This window comes from Capra hircus, chromosome 20 (assembly GCF_001704415.2).
Source record: "Capra hircus breed San Clemente chromosome 20, ASM170441v1, whole genome shotgun sequence".
Lineage (NCBI taxonomy): Eukaryota > Metazoa > Chordata > Mammalia > Artiodactyla > Bovidae > Capra > Capra hircus.
The window spans coordinates 40357608-40374877 of NC_030827.1; positions in this window are offsets into that span (position 1 = coordinate 40357608).

The following is a 17270-nucleotide window of genomic DNA, read 5'->3' on the forward strand; positions in this document are numbered from 1 at the left end:
CTTCCCCTTAGCAGTGGTTCTCAACTGTGGCTCACATTGGAATCCCCTGGGAACTTTATAAACTATTGATGCTGGACGCTACCCTACCCACCAGGTTCTAGTTTACTCTAGGGTGGGATCCGGGAATCAGTATTTTTAAAAGCTTACCAGGTGACTCTAAATGCAACAGCGTTCATGGTTAAGGTTAATTTCTATAATTCCTACGTTACTATCTTTTCTCCAGTTTCGTTAGTATAGTTTATTGGGGCCCCCTATGTTGCTTCTCTTTTCATATTTTTTTAATAGAGTCTGCAAGTTCAAATATATCACTACTTTTACTATTTAAAATTTTCTAAGCACACAGTTTTTAAACCACATTATGCTTTTGCTTTTTCCTAATAGTGGAAAGCTAAGTATGAGATTGTGTATGACAATCATAGATCACTTAATGAAGGGATTCTAAACTAAATAATAGCTAACAGGAAAATATACAGGGGGATTTATAGCAACTAAATAAGCAGCTAAAACCATCTTTAGAGATTTCTTGTTAAAATTTGTTATGCTCTCTAAATGTCAACTTCTGCTGTTTTGAAGTTTGGTTGTATTTTTAGTTATGTTATAAATTTATTATTAATATCAAAATTATCTTTAAAATGTACTAAAGAGATACTGATTGAGGACTCCCTATGTTGACTCAGGATGACTAACAGATATAATTGGTTTAAATAAAATCTAAGATTTTTTTGCTCATTAGTCATTTACAATCAAATTAGGAAAACAAGAAAAACACACATGAATTTATGAGAAAACAGTGGGTAGTGATCATATGACATGCTGCGTTGGTTACTACCTAGGTACGGAATTCATTAATAAAGTTGAATTAGCCTATCTTGTGATTCCTGATTACTATTCCAGTATCTTCCCAAACTAACCCTTTGGTTAAAGGTCAAATTCCTCCTGTCACATATTAGAAATTCCGTTTGTAATTTTTATTTGAACATTTTCCTCCCTTTCTCAATAATGTAATCCCGCCCTAACCACCCACTAGAGAAAACAACACAGGATTCTTTTGTGTGGCAATGGCATTTCGAGAACAAGAGAGCATGACTTGTGCAATTAAGCTGAATATTTGCATGTCTGCATGATGCTGTGATTGTGGTCCTTTGGACAAGAATTGCATGCATCCATCTTAGGAGTCACCAGTCCAAGGTGAAGTAATCTTTGGACTTTAAAACCAGGCCCCTTGGCAGGATTCCGCTTTTGAAGGGAAGAAAGCACCCGAGAGTGAGGTGTGTATGTGTGTACATACAGACGTGGTAGTGGCAGGTTTTACAGATGGGGCAGCAGTTCCAAGGAGCTGTTTTCTAATAGCAATGAGTAAAGGATGAAATCTTTGTATTTCAGCTTTTTAAATTATGTAAGAGAGAGGAGCTGCTGAAACTAGCATCTGGTACCTAGGGAATCAGCTGCTGAGTTGCAAAACTTGATGTCATTTATGCGCCAGACCAGATTGTAGAAAGAAGCTACGCCAGAACCCACATGGCTTAAGACAACAAAGGAGTGCTTGTTGCTCCCACTACATGTCTACCATGGGTCAACAGAGGCCTTTGTTATGCAACACAATTGCCCTCGCTCTGGGAGTTGACAGGAGCAGCCACTATTTGGAAATTATGGTCCATGTGGCAGAGGGAGAAAGATCAACTCTGTAGGGTCTAGCATCTGCATCAGTCTTTGGCTTGGAAGTAACACAAACCAATCTTGAGCGTTTAGGACTTAATCAAGTTTTATAAGACAAAAACTCCATTGAGATAAATACAGAATCTTTTATTTAGGACCTTGGATTCGCTTGCCTAGAATGAGGGCACGTGCAGAAAGGACTGAGGGCTCCGTATGAATAAGCCAGTCGAGTTACATGACAGCCAAAAAAAGCTAAGATGATTTCAGGTTGGAGTGACACATCCATTTTAAAACTGGTTCCTAATAATTCCATTATCCTCCCTAGTGGCTAGACCATTCCAGAAGTGTATATTCAGATTTGGTATTATACTTGGAGAGAGGTTTTCCTAAAGAGAAGTCAGTCTAAATAAAAACAGGAGGGTCAATTTCACAAAAAGTCTTATATGAGAAATGGTTGAAGAAACTGATGCTATTTTACTTCCGTAAGGGAAGACAGAGGTGACATCCAAGCTGTGAGAATATAGAGAAGAATTTAGTCTATTTCTATGTAAGAGAGGGTAGAATGGAACTTTTGAATGGAAGTTAAATAGAGAAGAATTTCAAGTTAGTGTTAATAATAATTAGAATTCTCTAGCAATAGCACAGACTGTAAGGTGCAGTTTCTGGCTCTGTGGGAGGTACTAATTAAACATGATTTGTTATTCAGTATGAGCCCATGTTGTCCCTAGTTGAATTTTACTCCTGGGTAGTTGACTGGATTTCTGTTTCATACGGGAGGCTTTTGAATCTTATTTGGAATTTTTTAAACTGATAGTTGGCCTTTGAAAAATGTCTTTGATAAACGAATTTTTGAAAATCTCTTTCAGGGATCATTAAATGATTTATTTTAGAGTCAGACTTACTTGTATCCATATCCTAGCTCTTCCTTTAACAAGTTTTGTGACCTTGGCAATTTAGTTACTTAATGTCTAGAAATGATATTGATAATGTTGCTGAGAGGATTAAATTGAACTAGCTAATGCACATAAAGAACTTGGCACAGAGTATAGGAGGTTGTTCTGTTATTGATCCTTTCTTTGGCTTTGACCAAGGCTAACGTGGCACTTAGTAAAGGCTTTTAGATTCTTAGCCGTAGCTTCTTTTCACTGTTTCTGTTGAGTTACTTCAGGTTTCAGGGTCAAGGGCGAAATGTTAATGACTAATATTCCTCCACTCATTTACTTTCCTAGCACTCAAGTGTTCTAGAGTCAGGTTTTCTGATGACTTCTGTAGCGGTCATTGCAGGCTATCTGTGTAGTAAAACCCATCACTCTGCAGCATTTCAGATGACCTAGTGGGCTTTGAAAACCTGCAGGAGCCTTAGGCCTACTCATGTGTAATATCCCTTCTTAAGTTTTTCCTCACTTTTGAAGGCTTTGAGTTTTTCTTTGACTGTTATCTAGGGCGAGGCTCAGATAACTCTATTAACTTGATCTTTCCCTTATGCCACAGAAGACTCAAAGAAATCTCATCTAAAACCCCTTTTTGGGGAAAACAAGCTTTAGAAGCTGTGGCGTTTGCCAGTATTGAAATTTGTGCTTTTTATGGCTTATTTCAGGCTTTCCTTGCGGGTCAACTGGTAAAGAATCCACCTGCAATGTGGGAGACCTGGGTTCAATCCCTGGGTTGGGAAGATTCCCTGGAGAAGGGAAGGGCTACCCCCTCCAGTATTCTGGCCTGGAGAATTCCATGGGCTGTATAGTCCATGGGGTCACAAAGAGTCAGACACGACTGAGCGACTTTCACTTTACAGCTTATTTTACCCCCAGCACTGACCAAAAGAATTGTTTTACCCATGAGTTTTTGGAAGCAATTTGCTTTAAAAGTCCTGTATTAGATTAAAATGTGAATAATTATATTGCATGCATGTTCTATTTTGCAATGTTTTACTGCAAAAATCAATTTATAAAAGTTTATTTCTGCACATAGATAGCAGGTTTGCATCCAGCTTTCTTACCGTTCTGCTTAGTGCCAACTTGTCTATTTCTCATTGAAGCCAAGTTGATGGCTTTATTCCTGAGGTTTTTAAGCAATTAATTCTCTATTCCACAGGGACTAGTGAAACACAACTACATTTTGATACAGGGAAGCACGAGGCCTTTGGAATTTATGAATCATAGCAATCAAATCTGGAAATAGTCTTGTAGCCCTTTGCTTGAAAACATATTATGGAGAATTCAGTTTATGGTTATTGCTTTTCCCTAGTGCCAGTTTGATTGTAAGTCAGTTAGAAAACTGCTCACGCAGCCATTGTGTAAGGATACTTATGCTGGCAAACACTCCAGTGTTACAGACATTTATTATTAAACTGAGCAAACATTTCCATAAACGTTCAGGGTTTTTTCCCTTTAGAATGGTCCTCAAAGGGCATTTTACACTTGGCAGGTATCCCCACTCACTCACACATTCATCAGGACTCCCTCAACTAATTGGTGTTAAAGTGACAATGGGGGCATGTTTTCAGTTTTTTGAGGGGAAGGATTTACTTTTTTTTGCAGATGAATTTCTTTAGCTAATCTTAGTGTTCCTTAGAAAATTTGAGATTACTGTGCTAATTTTTATAACTGAATTACCCTAATTTTTAGAATGGGGGAAAGTATTAAGATATTTGAATTTCTCAATTGGTATAGAGGCTCTTATACGCAAGAGTGAATTGCTAGAGAGAGAAATTCAGGTAATTTTATTATAATAGTACCTATCAAATGAAAGTAATTCAAAGTGCTAGGTTCCTACTTCTTCATTTATAAAATAAGACTGATAATGGCAAAATCACAAAGACCTATTGTGAATTTCCAAGGAGGCTGTGCGCTAAGCGTTTAACTCAAGGGAACATTTCATGTGAAGATGGGCTCAATAAAGGACAGAAGTAGTATGGACCTAACAGAAGCAGAAGATATTAAGAAGAGGTGGCAAGAATACACGGAAGGACTATACAAAAAAGATTTTCACGACCCGGATAATCATGATGGTGTGATCACTCATCTAGAGCCAGACATCCTGGAATGTGAAGTCAAGTGGGCCTTAGGAAGCATCACTATGAACAAAGCTAGTGGAGGTGATGGAATTCCAGTCGGGCTATTTCAAATCCTGAAAGATGATGCTGTGAAAGTGCTCTCTTCAATATGCCAACAAATTTGGAAAACTCATCAGTGGCCATGGGACTGGAAAACAGCGGTTTTCATTCCAGTCCCAAAGAAAGGCAGTACCAAAGAATGCTCAAACTACTGCACAATTGCACTCATCTCAAACACTAGTAAAGTAATGCTCAAAATTCTCCAAGCCAGGCTTCAGCAATATGTGAACCGTGAACTTCCAGATGTTCAAACTGGTGTTAGAAAAGGCAGAGGAACCAGAGATCAAATTGTCAACATCCATTGGATCATCAAAAAAGCAAGAGAGTTCAGAAAAACATCTATTTCTGCTTTATTGGCTATGCAAAGCCTTTGACTGTGCGGATCACAACAAACTGGAAAATTCTGAAAGAGATGGGAATAGCAGACCACCTGACCTGCCTCTTGAGAAATCTGTATGCAGGTCAGGAAGCAACAGTTAGAACTGGACATGGAACAACAGACTGGTTCTAAATAGGAAAAGGAGTACATCAAGGCTGTATATTGTCACCCTGCTTATTTAACTTATATGCAGAGTACATCATGAGAAACGCTGGGCTGGAGGAAGCACAAGCTGGAATCAAGATTGCCGGGAGAAATATCAATAACCTCAGATGACACCACCCTTATGGCAGAAGGTGAAGAAGAGCTAAAGAGCCTCTTGATGAAAGTGAAAGAGAAGAGTGAAAAAGTTGGCTTAAAGCTCAACATTCAGAAAACGAAGATCATGGCATCCGGTCCCATCATTTCATGGCAAATAGATGGGGAAACAGTGGCAACAGTGGCTTACTTTATGTTTGGGGCTCCAAAATCACTGCAGATGTTGATTGCAGCCATGAAATTAACAGAAACTTACTCCTTGGAAGGAAAGTTATGACCAACCTAGATAGCATATTAAAAAGCAGAGACATTACTTTGTCAACAAAGGTCCATCTAGTCAAGGCTATGGTTTTTCCAGTGATCATGTATGGATGTGAGAGTTAGGCTATAAAGAAAGCTGAGCACCTAAGAATTGATGCTTTTGAAGTGTGGTGTTGGAGAAGACTCTTGAGAATCCCTTGGACTGCAAGGAGATCCAACCAGTCCAGCCTAAAGGAGATCAGACCTGGATGCTCATTGGAAGACTGATGTTGAAGCTGAAAGTCCAATCTTTTAGCCACCTGATGTGAAGAGCTGACTCATTCGAAAAGACCCTGATGTTGGGAAAGATTGAAGGCAGGAGGAGAAGATGGTTAGATAGACAGAGGGTGAGATGGTTAGATGGCATCACTGACTCAATGGACATGAGTTTGAGTGAACTCCAGGAGTTGGTGATAAACAGGGATGCCTGACGTGCTGTGGTTCATGGCGTTGCAAAGTGTTGGACACGACTGAGTAACTGAACTGAACTGATGGCATGGTAAGTGGGTGGATGAGCATTTGTTCCTCCTCAGCTTGTGAGACAGGAGGTGTATTGTTTCTTGAACTTTGCAGGTGAGGAAGCTAAAGCTCCCAGAGGATCAACAGGGACTTTTAAAGTCTTCTGGCTAATGTAGGACTGAGAGTAGGACTTCATTCTGAGATTCTTAACTTCTAGTTCAGTGCTTTTACACTACCTGAAGGTCCAGGAGAGAATTAATTGGGTGGATTACATGACACAGATTTAAGCAGTTATTTTTAATCCTTGCAGTTCATTAGAATCACCTGTAAAACTGTAGTGCCATGTAGATACTTTGGTTCCACCAATGGAGATTCTAGTGCAGTAGATCTGGTATGGAGCCTGGAATTTGTAGTTACAAACTCTCTTGGTGCTGTCGACTTGCTACCTCTCCTTCATTCTCTATGTTTTAATATTTTTGGAGCTCCTTCCAGATGTATGTTGGAACTTTTCCTCCTATCCTTTATATCTATAAACTATAGATTTTAACTTTTACCTATGTTGCATGGTGTTTGGTTGCCCATCCATATTTTACTAAAATACTCTAAAAACGTTCTGGAGATGTGAAGTGGGCTTGTCCAATTACGCATCATTGAAGAATGATCAGATAAGGGCCTGGCCAGTCTTTCAGTACCTTTTCGTTGACTCTTAGTATGAAGAAAATCTTAGTTGGATCTTTCCTTTGGAGTGGTTTGTGGTCCCAAAGAAGAATTCTCCAATCTCTTGCCCTAGAGATATAACCCAGATTGGGACGTTATAAGCTAGAAACCTGGGAGTCATAAACTTGCTTAACCTGTTATTTACAATATAGAACTACTGCCTCCCGCTGTGCCTCATGTCTCTGAGTGTATAGTCCTTCATCTTCAATGTTTATAAGAATCAATATTCAGGCTTATAGGTGGTAGAATGTTGCTGTTGTTTTTAAATAAATGCTTTACCAGTGTTTTGCCTTGTTTAGAGATTCACAATGCCTCTAGTTCCCAGTTCTTTCTGGGCCTCCACTGTGTGAACCTGTCTCCTATTAAACACCCCCCATCCCATCTCACCACTGGTATATAGTGTTCTGCCTCATCTAGCATGTTTTCCAGGTGAGGATTGCAGGTGGCAGGATCTGATGGCTGCAAGAGAGACAGGCATGGAATGGTCTTTCCTTCTTTTTCTTTCTCACGACTGTTCTGCTTCCTAGGATCTTCCTTCATCTGCTCAGACCTTTGCTTTTCTCCTGGCTTCAGCGCTAGTTCGGAGCAATGCTGTGAGCAATGGGGATCCTGACCGTAAAGGGAAACATGAGAAACTCAAAATATAAGCCTTGCACCTCAGTGCGGTAAGCCTGTTTACCAATTACCTTTCAATCCTATATTCAATCCTCTTAGGAAGGCTTTGAGAACTCTTTTTGGGTGAGTGGATAAATTTTCCTTTTGTGGACTCAGAGGGATCTTAAAATATTTTGGTCTTTCTCATCAGTATTTAAGTATAAAGAAAGGAGAGAGGACACAGAAAGGGTTTTCTTAAACCTGACTTTGTGCTTAGTAGCAATGGAGAAAACTTCTGAAAACCAAACTTATTGGTAAAGCTGACAGATAATTTTGTATTCTTCCAATGGCCAGAGTGGAAAGACTAGTCAAAAATTACAAGTGATTAAAAATATATATATAAAAGAATGACAAGTGATGCCTGTAACAGTGAAAGGAGGCAGGTCAGATTAACCATAGAAAGGGACACACTGTTCATAAGCCTTCTTTTTGTTCCTTTTTCTTTTAAAATTGTCCCTTTCCTCAGATTCCAAATAATGAAATGATTCAGAGAGGGGTGTCTAGAGCTTAGCTATCTCTTTTTGAACCCTGGCTTTGATAACTTTTAGGTATATAAATGTGAACATGTTTAGACAACTATGTGATACTGATACAAGCAGAGACAAATAGATGAATAGAACAGAAGCGATTCTAAAACAGAGGTCACTTAAATGACTTTGAAAGTAAAACTGCAATTCAGTATTTAACTCCTATGCACCTTGGTTTCTTCATATGCAGAATAGGAATAGCTGTATCCTCATGGTAGTAATGTGAGGGTTAAATGCATTAAAATAAATGTGCTCAAAGTAGGGCTTGGCATCTAATAAATACTTCATAAGTTTTAGTTACTATTTCTGATCTCTTTATTTCAATAAGACCTTCCCTGTTTCCAGGCCTTAATTGGATTGCTTTGAAATTTCACGCTACTCTGCATTTTTTCTTTTGGGACTTAATACTTCAGTATCTTGCTTTGCTACCAAATCCTTTTACATGCATTAGTGTTATTTCCAGTTCTCTGAGGGCGGACCCCGCATAAAATGCATGTACTTGCTTTTCAAGTTCTCATGGCCCCCGGCACAGTGTTGAAGGAGGAATTCAGTGTGCGTTCATCACTTCAGGGGTAAGGCCATGCTTGTCAGGTGATCAGCTTTTAACTTTCCAAGACACAGGGTAGGAGGAGTTCTGTATTTTTTAACCCTAATTGATATCAGAAACAGTGCTCTTTTTACATTTTTAGTAAATAGTCCTGGATCTTATTTATTCTTAGGGATAATACCTGACAGAATCTGTCCACAATTAAATACACTGTGAGGAAAAGTAGAAGCTTGTTCTTGACCTCCCTTTCACCTCCAGGGGCTCTAAAGAAGACAGGAAAGAGTTTATGATTTTTCTTATTTATGAATGAGTCAACTTTCTCATCTGTATTGTTCTTTTGGACCTGTTTGGTGTATGTATTTTATGTGGCAACCTAAAATTACAAGGGTATTTTTCCTCTCTTCATTTTCTTTTTCCTTCCATCTCTACGTTACCTACTGGCACTTAGGAAATCTGTCTTTTTAAGGTCCTCCTGCCTTCCCAAGAAAGGACATCATGTCTATTGGTTACCTCGAAGTTGGCATATTGCCTTTCTTCCTGTTTCGAACTAGTCTCATGGTGCTTTCTTTCCCAAGAGACAGCTAAAACTACTGTGCTGAAATGGTCATTTGTGAATACAGTAATTCTCAGGAGGCATAAATTCATATCCTGTTCTCACTGTGTATTTTATTAACTGTTAGAATTATTCTATTGCCAGGCCCTGGCTACAAACTGATTCAGTGCCCAGTGCTAACAACTGTCTTTAAAGGCTTATGAATAGGGTCATAAACACTATTTACATTAGTAGAAACATGTAGTTTTATTAATATTATTTCCACCACCCACTGCCCTCCTGCTCACCACAACATGCACAAGCAGTTTGTAGTAAATGTGTGGTTACTATGCAGTTTCCCCATTTTTTGGTGTTCACCTGTGGATAAATTTGTTTGTTTAAATTTATTTTTTATAATCAAGTCACTCTTGTATCCTGGCCTCCAGTCTTCAAATAACATGAACCTTCCCAGATTTATGTTCTAAGGTTTTTCTTTTCCTTCTTTTAGACTAGGATCAAAAATAATAAACCTGGGTTATTATGCAAGGAACCAGGAAGTTAAACTGCTGCTTAATATGCATTAGGAGAACTTTAACTGCAGTAGGGCCCTGTTGTAGGTTTAATAACATCATGGAACTCTCTTTAGTTTAATGGCAAACTTGATGATCACCTCCCAGGATATTCTGTTTCAGCTTCATATCAAAGAAATGTGAAAATAAAAGTTAGAGAGGCAACTAATCTTTGTTTTTCCTCAATTTTACTCAAGAGGGAGACTAGATAGTTGAAAAAGAGATTATTCCTGCTGTTTTAAGATGCAAACCGTATCATGTTACAACAAATCTGAAAAAGAAGCAATATCCTGCAAAAGTTATTTGGTGGTGACTGGATTTCCACTAAGACTATCTGGTAATGCATGGTGGATATCATTCATATAGCTCAAAGGATCTGTAATACTGGGCTTGGATTCAGTCCAACTAGTTTATTCAACATGCCAGACAATCTGCTAAGTGATGAAGTCAGAATAATGATAGCAAGAATTATAGCTGAAAGAGTCTGTCTGCAAAAGATACATAGCAAAGAAATACAAAACTCATATTTTTGACCTTCACATAGGGATAAGGGACATCAAAGAAAAGTTGTCAATTATATACTTAATTTTTGTCTCAGTCTCATTTTACACACTGTATTTCACTATGCATTTTATATTCCGTGCCCTCAAAACTGATCACAGTATTGAATTGGGCCTGAGAATGCTATTTAAGTCCATGTAACACTGCTGACAAAGAAGTATCGACAAGTCACCTATCCAACAGAAGCAGTTTTGAGTATGCTTATTTGAGTATGCTTATTTGCACTGGATTTGGAGGTATAGTTATACTATTTCTTTGCTATAGGAAATCAAGCAAGCTTTCTATGAATCTCAACTTATCTCTCTGTAAAATTTGGATAATAGTAGTTCCTACATGAGAGTATCAGTGTGAAGATTAAATGAAATAATCCATCATTGTTTAGGATAGTGCCTGGAACACAGTGAGCTCTTTAAATAAATATTAGCTATTATTATCCAACTATATTTGTTCTTGTGTGACTGTCTTAGCAAGGGTCTCTTTTATTTAACTCTTCCTACTTCTCTGAACATTTTAGTGCTCAAGAAAAGATAAGTTAGTAGATTAGTGTTAACAACTGTTACTTTGATTTTGTACCAGTGTCTGGTTTGGGTAACTGCTAATAAAATGACTCGATTCAGTTTTTATATCCAAGTAAGTCTTTTATGTGTTCTATTTCAGTCTTTTGATTATAGCAATGTGTTTCCATTAATCCCAGTTTATAGCCAAAGACTGTTCTCAGTTATTATAGGAGAGAAATATGATCAGTGGGCACTAATCTCTCTCTCTCTCTCTTTTTTTTTTTTTTACATGGTGGCTTCTGTGTCTAATCAAAGACTGGGCTTATACCTAATCATAATGAGGGTAGGTGAGTTTGGATGGTAACATTAACCTTAGAGCTTGCTATATGATGGACTTTGTTGGGGTCTTTGTAAATGAGAAAGGATTGATTGGGTGAAGCACATGGGTTCTAAATGGAAAGCCTGGGGCATTGTCTTTTGGCTCTAATACCATCCCACACTCCAATATATACACAAAATATGAAGAAGGAGATCCATTTTAAATTTTATTTTGTTAGTGCTTTTTAACTACTATAAACTCTTTCCCAGGAAGCTGCTGTGTCCTTGAAATAATTTTTGCTCTATTAAAATTGAGCCTTCTCTGTGTAAGGTCTCTGATGGCTTTTCTTGCTTTGAATATTCAGTAGAAAGAAGCCCTTATCATGTCTTTGCCAATATTTTCTCCAGTCTGGATCTAGTTGAGTGAACATTACAATTTTTTTTTTTCAGAAATCAAAAGTTTCTCATTAAAATCTTTACTTGAAATTCACATAGAGTTTAATAAAGTTTCTGAGTTAAGTTTCATAGCTAATAGTCCATTAAGAATAAGGAATGATTGACTTGTGTTTTTATTAGCCTTTGGCTGTAAGTAACCTTAAAACACCATCTAGCACATTCAAAATCACCAGGCCTGACTGCCCAGGGCTCCACCTAATCTAACCCTTTCTTTTGTTCTCTTGTTAAAATCTCTCAAAATCTCCATTGGAAGAGAGTGTGTCAGAATCTCCTTTACCAGTCTGTTGTAGCAGCTTACAATTCATACAATACTTCAGAAGAAAACTGAACAGTGTTCTTATAAGTGTAAATGTTTATTTTGATATTTGCTCAGGTTGAGGCTGTTCCTGTTCTGTTGGCTACCATATTCACGTGCTAGTTGTTAATCATGGTGCAGATAGCTGACAGTCGGTTATACACGATAGGAGCTGCACCCAAAGAAGCTGTGCCACAAATCACGTAGCAACAGCTTGGAGTCTTTCTCAGGATGGCTACCATGTCAGAAGTTTATGCGGTCCCCACCTCCCTCCTGCAAACATGCATATACAATACACAATACTAGTTTTGCCTTTTATCTGTTAATTTAAGAAAATCCATAGTGGATTATGGATTACGAGCTACTAGAAATATAGTAAAGCTTTTTAGTGAGCATGTCTTTTCTTAAACAAAACTGCTCCTTCACACTTTTGAAAAGTAACAACACACATGTGAGAGAAGTTTTCCTGGCTAGGAAATGAAATGTGTCCTGTTTATCATTATGAGTCATTCAGTGAAAGTATTGGTGGTGTTTTAACCCTAAAAATCCTTTATTCATTATGCGTATTTTTGGGTCTAATTAAGGATAAAAAATGACAAAGAGTGACGAACATTTCATTTTTTTTTCACTCTCCTTGCCAGTAGCTCACAAGAAGGGTCTTGTTAAAACATAGCTATCACTAAGACAATAAAGCATAATAAATGTGAATGCTCCAGACTGTGTGTTGAGCCTCAGACTATGCTGCCTGTGATTAAATCTGAAAATGTTTATAAATAAAAACAAAGGGTTTGTACTCTCAAAAAATTTTCTCCATACAAATTTCTTTATGGAGCACTAAAATTTCCTGGTTCATTCATCTTCTTTTAACTTAGAAGAAAAAATTCCTGTCCTCTTTAACATATGTCACTCCATGAGGGAATACTTTACAATAAAACAATCCATTAACAAAAATGTGTTTATAAATGTCTACCATGTGGCTGACAAGAAATCATTGGTTTCTCTCATCCATTTATCTATTGGCTTTAGGTTGGTAATGAATTTCAGTTACTATGGATACAGAAAGGAATTTTTATATTGATGAACTACATTTAGACTTAAAAAGTTGACTCAAGTCTATCTAAATAGATTGCTTTTTGATAGATATTTTCCTTTGGACAGATAAAGGCACTGTTGGTTTTTTTTTAATATCATTTTTATATTTATGAGGGACAAGCTGATTCTTAGCTTTTGGGAGCTGTTGAATATTTTTCTGCCCATATGAAGAACTGATCAAATAATATACATGTGGTTCACTGTCTCTTTTAGATTGCAGGGACTAGGAAGGATGGGTTAGTGCATGAGAAATTGATACACTCAAGGTGCCAAAGACTGCTTGTCTTGAGTAGTACTGATAGTGGGAGTGTATTTCCTTTTTAGTCCCTGGGAGGCCTGTTTTCTTTTTGTTTTGTTTTGCATATAGGGATGGAAGGGCTTCCCTGATAGCTCAGTTGGTAAAGAATCAGCCTGCAATGCAGGAGACCCAGGTTTGATTCCTAGGTCAGGAAGATCCCCTGGAGAAGAGATAGGCTACCCACTCCAATATTCTTGGCTTCCCTTGTGGCTCAGCTGGTAAAGAATCCTCCCACAATGTGGGAGACATGGGTTCAGTCCCTGGGTTGGGAAGATCCCCTGGAGAAGGAAAAGGCTACCCACTCCAATATACTGGCCTGAAGAATTCCATGGGGTCACAAAGAGTCAGACACATCTGAATCACTTACACTTTCACTTTTCACAGAGATGGAATGCCAAGATTCAATTTGGAAATATGATACAGTTAAATCTCAAACTAATTAACTTAGTAGAATGACTACCACTGATACTTCCAGTTATCATAAAAGTCAGACTGTGCCGTGTATACATTGTTAAAATAAATCACAAGTCTTTAAAGGACTATTTCCCTGGCTGTGGAAACTATTCATGTTCCTCTGCTGTTATTTTGCTGGGAAGGATTGATAATTGAAACTCTCTGGCATAAGCTTTAATATGAAATGTGTCTGAAGTGCACTCATTAATCCCACGAATCACAGACATTTCTTGGGCATTTATCATGTTCAAGGCATTACAGTTGACAGTGAATATACAAGTATCTGTAGTGTGATGAAATGGGAAGTTTAGTTAATGGGCTCTTTTTTATCTTCCTAGCTTTACTGGTGCTCATGAAGTCACTCAGTCATGTCCAACTCTTTGCAACCCCATGGGACTATAGCCCCACCAGGGGCCTCAGTCCATGGGATTTTCCTGGTAATGATACCCTATTTGGCAGGTACACATTGGCCACTTATTACTTGAGTGTTGTAAATAGCACATGTCAAATTTGTAGCTTTTAACTGAAAGATCTCATCTGGAGTGAGATAGGGACAATTTGAGGCAATGCTGACATACTAAATAGGCTTCTCATCCTATTTCCAGACTGGGTAAAAGACCCATTGAATTAGGAAAGAGAAAAAGCAGTTGGAGAGGAAGAGGAGAATTAGATGTAGCATAATAGTCCTGTGCGCAGCCTTATCCCAGTGAGGATGAGGCTGGGCAGAGGACACAGTTAACATTTGCCTTGAGATTTTTAGGTTTCCAAGAATAGGGGGACTTGGGCTCCACCTTCCTTTTTGAAAACTTTGGAGATAGTGGTCTCACAGAAGTGTCTTGTGTTATCTTTGACAGGTGAGTGGGATAGAGCTGGTGACTTATATATGTCCCAAATGTCTATTGTAGTGTGATAGATATTACAAAGGAGAAGGCAATGGCAACCCACTCTAGTACTCTTACCTGGAAAATCCCATGGATGGAGGAAGCTGGTAGGCTGCAGTCCATGGGGTCATGAAGAGTCAGATATGACCTAAGCAACTTAGCAGCAGCAGCAGCAGCAGACTTAACTTCTTACAAAATTAAGAAGAAAGAGAGGTTACCTTGGCCTAAGTTTATTGAGGAAAGTTTGTTTTCTTGTCTTAGTAGGTATAGGGAATATATATAATACTATGTTGGCTAGTTGGAATTAATAAAATGCAAATCATTCCCAGAATATGAGCAGTAATACTCTCAACTTCTCCCTTTTTTGCCCACATAGATAATATTGAAAAAAAAAAAAAACCCCACCTTTTTCTTATTGACTGAAAAATAGAGCAGACAAACCTTTTATTGACCTTTGGGGTACTTTTTCTTTCTTCATTTGTTAAACAACTCCAGACCTGATGGTTAATAATTTTCCTTTTTCTTCCTCCAAAACAAACAAACAAGCTGAGGTAGCAGGAGTCCTGATCAAGTGCCACCTATCCAGTATGTGATGTGCAAGAGAAGTAACAGCCCCTAATAGAACAGATTCCAGCTGTTGCATTTTTAAAAATAAACTTAAATCCTAATAATCACTGAGATCATGGGGCATACATATCCCTTAAGGGTTTTCTCCCCTATAACCCACATTTCTTCCAGATGTTCCTCAATCTCTAAAAATTCAGAACAGTCATTGATGAGGCACCACTACCATAAATTTTGCCTGCCCCAGAAAGTCTCCAGGTAAGAGCCTCCTTACATCCAATTTCCATTCTAAAAGTAAAGTAATAAACCAAATTACAGCAAGCCAATACAACTCCTCTCTCACTCTTTATCCCATTCAACTTGACCTTACAGGGACCCAGAAGAACAATGAAAAAGTTACCATTGAATTAACTGTAAACTGTACCATATGAACTGGAAATAATGACTCTAATGTTTGCCTAAGCCCTTGGGAGATGTTGCTTAGTTTTAATTATTGATCCTTTATAGTAAAACTTATGTCCTTCAAAACCATTAGTTATTAATTGGATTTGAGAATAATATAGAATTGCATAATATAAAATCTGAATTTAACATTTATATTATATGGCTATTTATAATTACATCTGGCCCTTTTGTCTTCTCTAAGGTTAACATTTTCTGGCAGTGTATTTCTGGCAAAGTTACAGACTGAGGTGTGACCTTTCACCTTAGGTAAGCAATTATATAACAACTTAATAGTAATCACTTTACCATCTGTAGTCCGCACTAATTTAAAAGACACCTGATCCTGAATTCTGGCATGTAGCTCCAAGCTCTGTCTTTCTTTTCCTAGTTCAGCAATGATCAATTCTATTTTGCTGACTGTAACTGTCAGTTTGATGGATGGAAAAGCAAAACACTAAATGTAGCCTCATTTATTCTGAACCAATTAGCTCCACCCAGCTTTGTTTCTATCCGACCGAGCTCGGTTCCCAGATAATCCAGACTTTCATGTTTCTTCATCCCTTTTTGGTCCTGCAAATATGTAGACCATTTGTATTAATTTTCCATTGTGAGTTTTTCTAGTCTTGAGTAAGATTCCAATGGGTTCTGGAGGGAAAGAATGGCCAAAACCCTTTTTGTGGATATAGATTGCTTTCTCTGTCTCCATGGAGAAATAAGGCTGTCCCTTGATGGGTGTTAAAATAATATATAAGTTCCACCCAGACCTGGATATGAGGAAAGCATTTGCTTTTTGTTCCAGCATGTAGCAGGCTTTTATGGCAGAGTAGAAAAATCAATCACATTTTCTGACAGCCCAAACACCTTTTTAATGTATTGCTCATTCTTGGTGTTGAGGAGGGAGGGGGGCAGAATAAAGATGCTGGCAATCATAAAGCCTTTTTTCCCCTTTTGATTCCACAGATGTTTTAGCCTAAGAGTCTCCACTGTAAGGCTTAAAAAAATATACTGTAACCTTCTTGTGATAATTATACATGATGAATCTGAATTCCATCCCCCACCCTCCCTGGTTTTCTCAGTGCTTAAAACACTTTCCTGTTCATATTCTGTCTTTGCTTCCAATCCTCCCAGCTTTCCATATCATCCCACATCTTTCTATACCAAGGCATCTACTTTGCTGGATTTAAATGATTCAAACTTATTGTCATTGTTGAAATCATCCCTGGGTACTCGGCCTGTGTCTGTGCTTTGTGGGGTATCCTACATTCCTCAGGATAAAGAAAAGTGTGGGAGGCATGGAGTTTGTGACTTACTGTTTCTGGCATCTCAACCTTATAAAATATGTTCATGGGAATTTGAGAACCTGCTCTCTGGAGTTCACTTCACTGTTTAACTACACTATTCTGGAAAACACTTGGAAATGAGCTGTTGGTGCAGAAACATCCTTAATTAATGATTCAGAATGAGTCTGCAGCCAGCCAAGATATAATTATGGAAACATTTGGAAAAATACATGTGGCCTATAAGATGAATTCCTTTGCTTAAGTGTGCAAGAAATTATCTATCATATATACACATATTGTCTATCATATATGTGCGTATAATATATACTATATACATGTATATATGCTTTATGTATATGTTTTATTGATATTTTACCTAGCATATAACTAGGTATACATATAAGAGAGGTAACACAAGTTT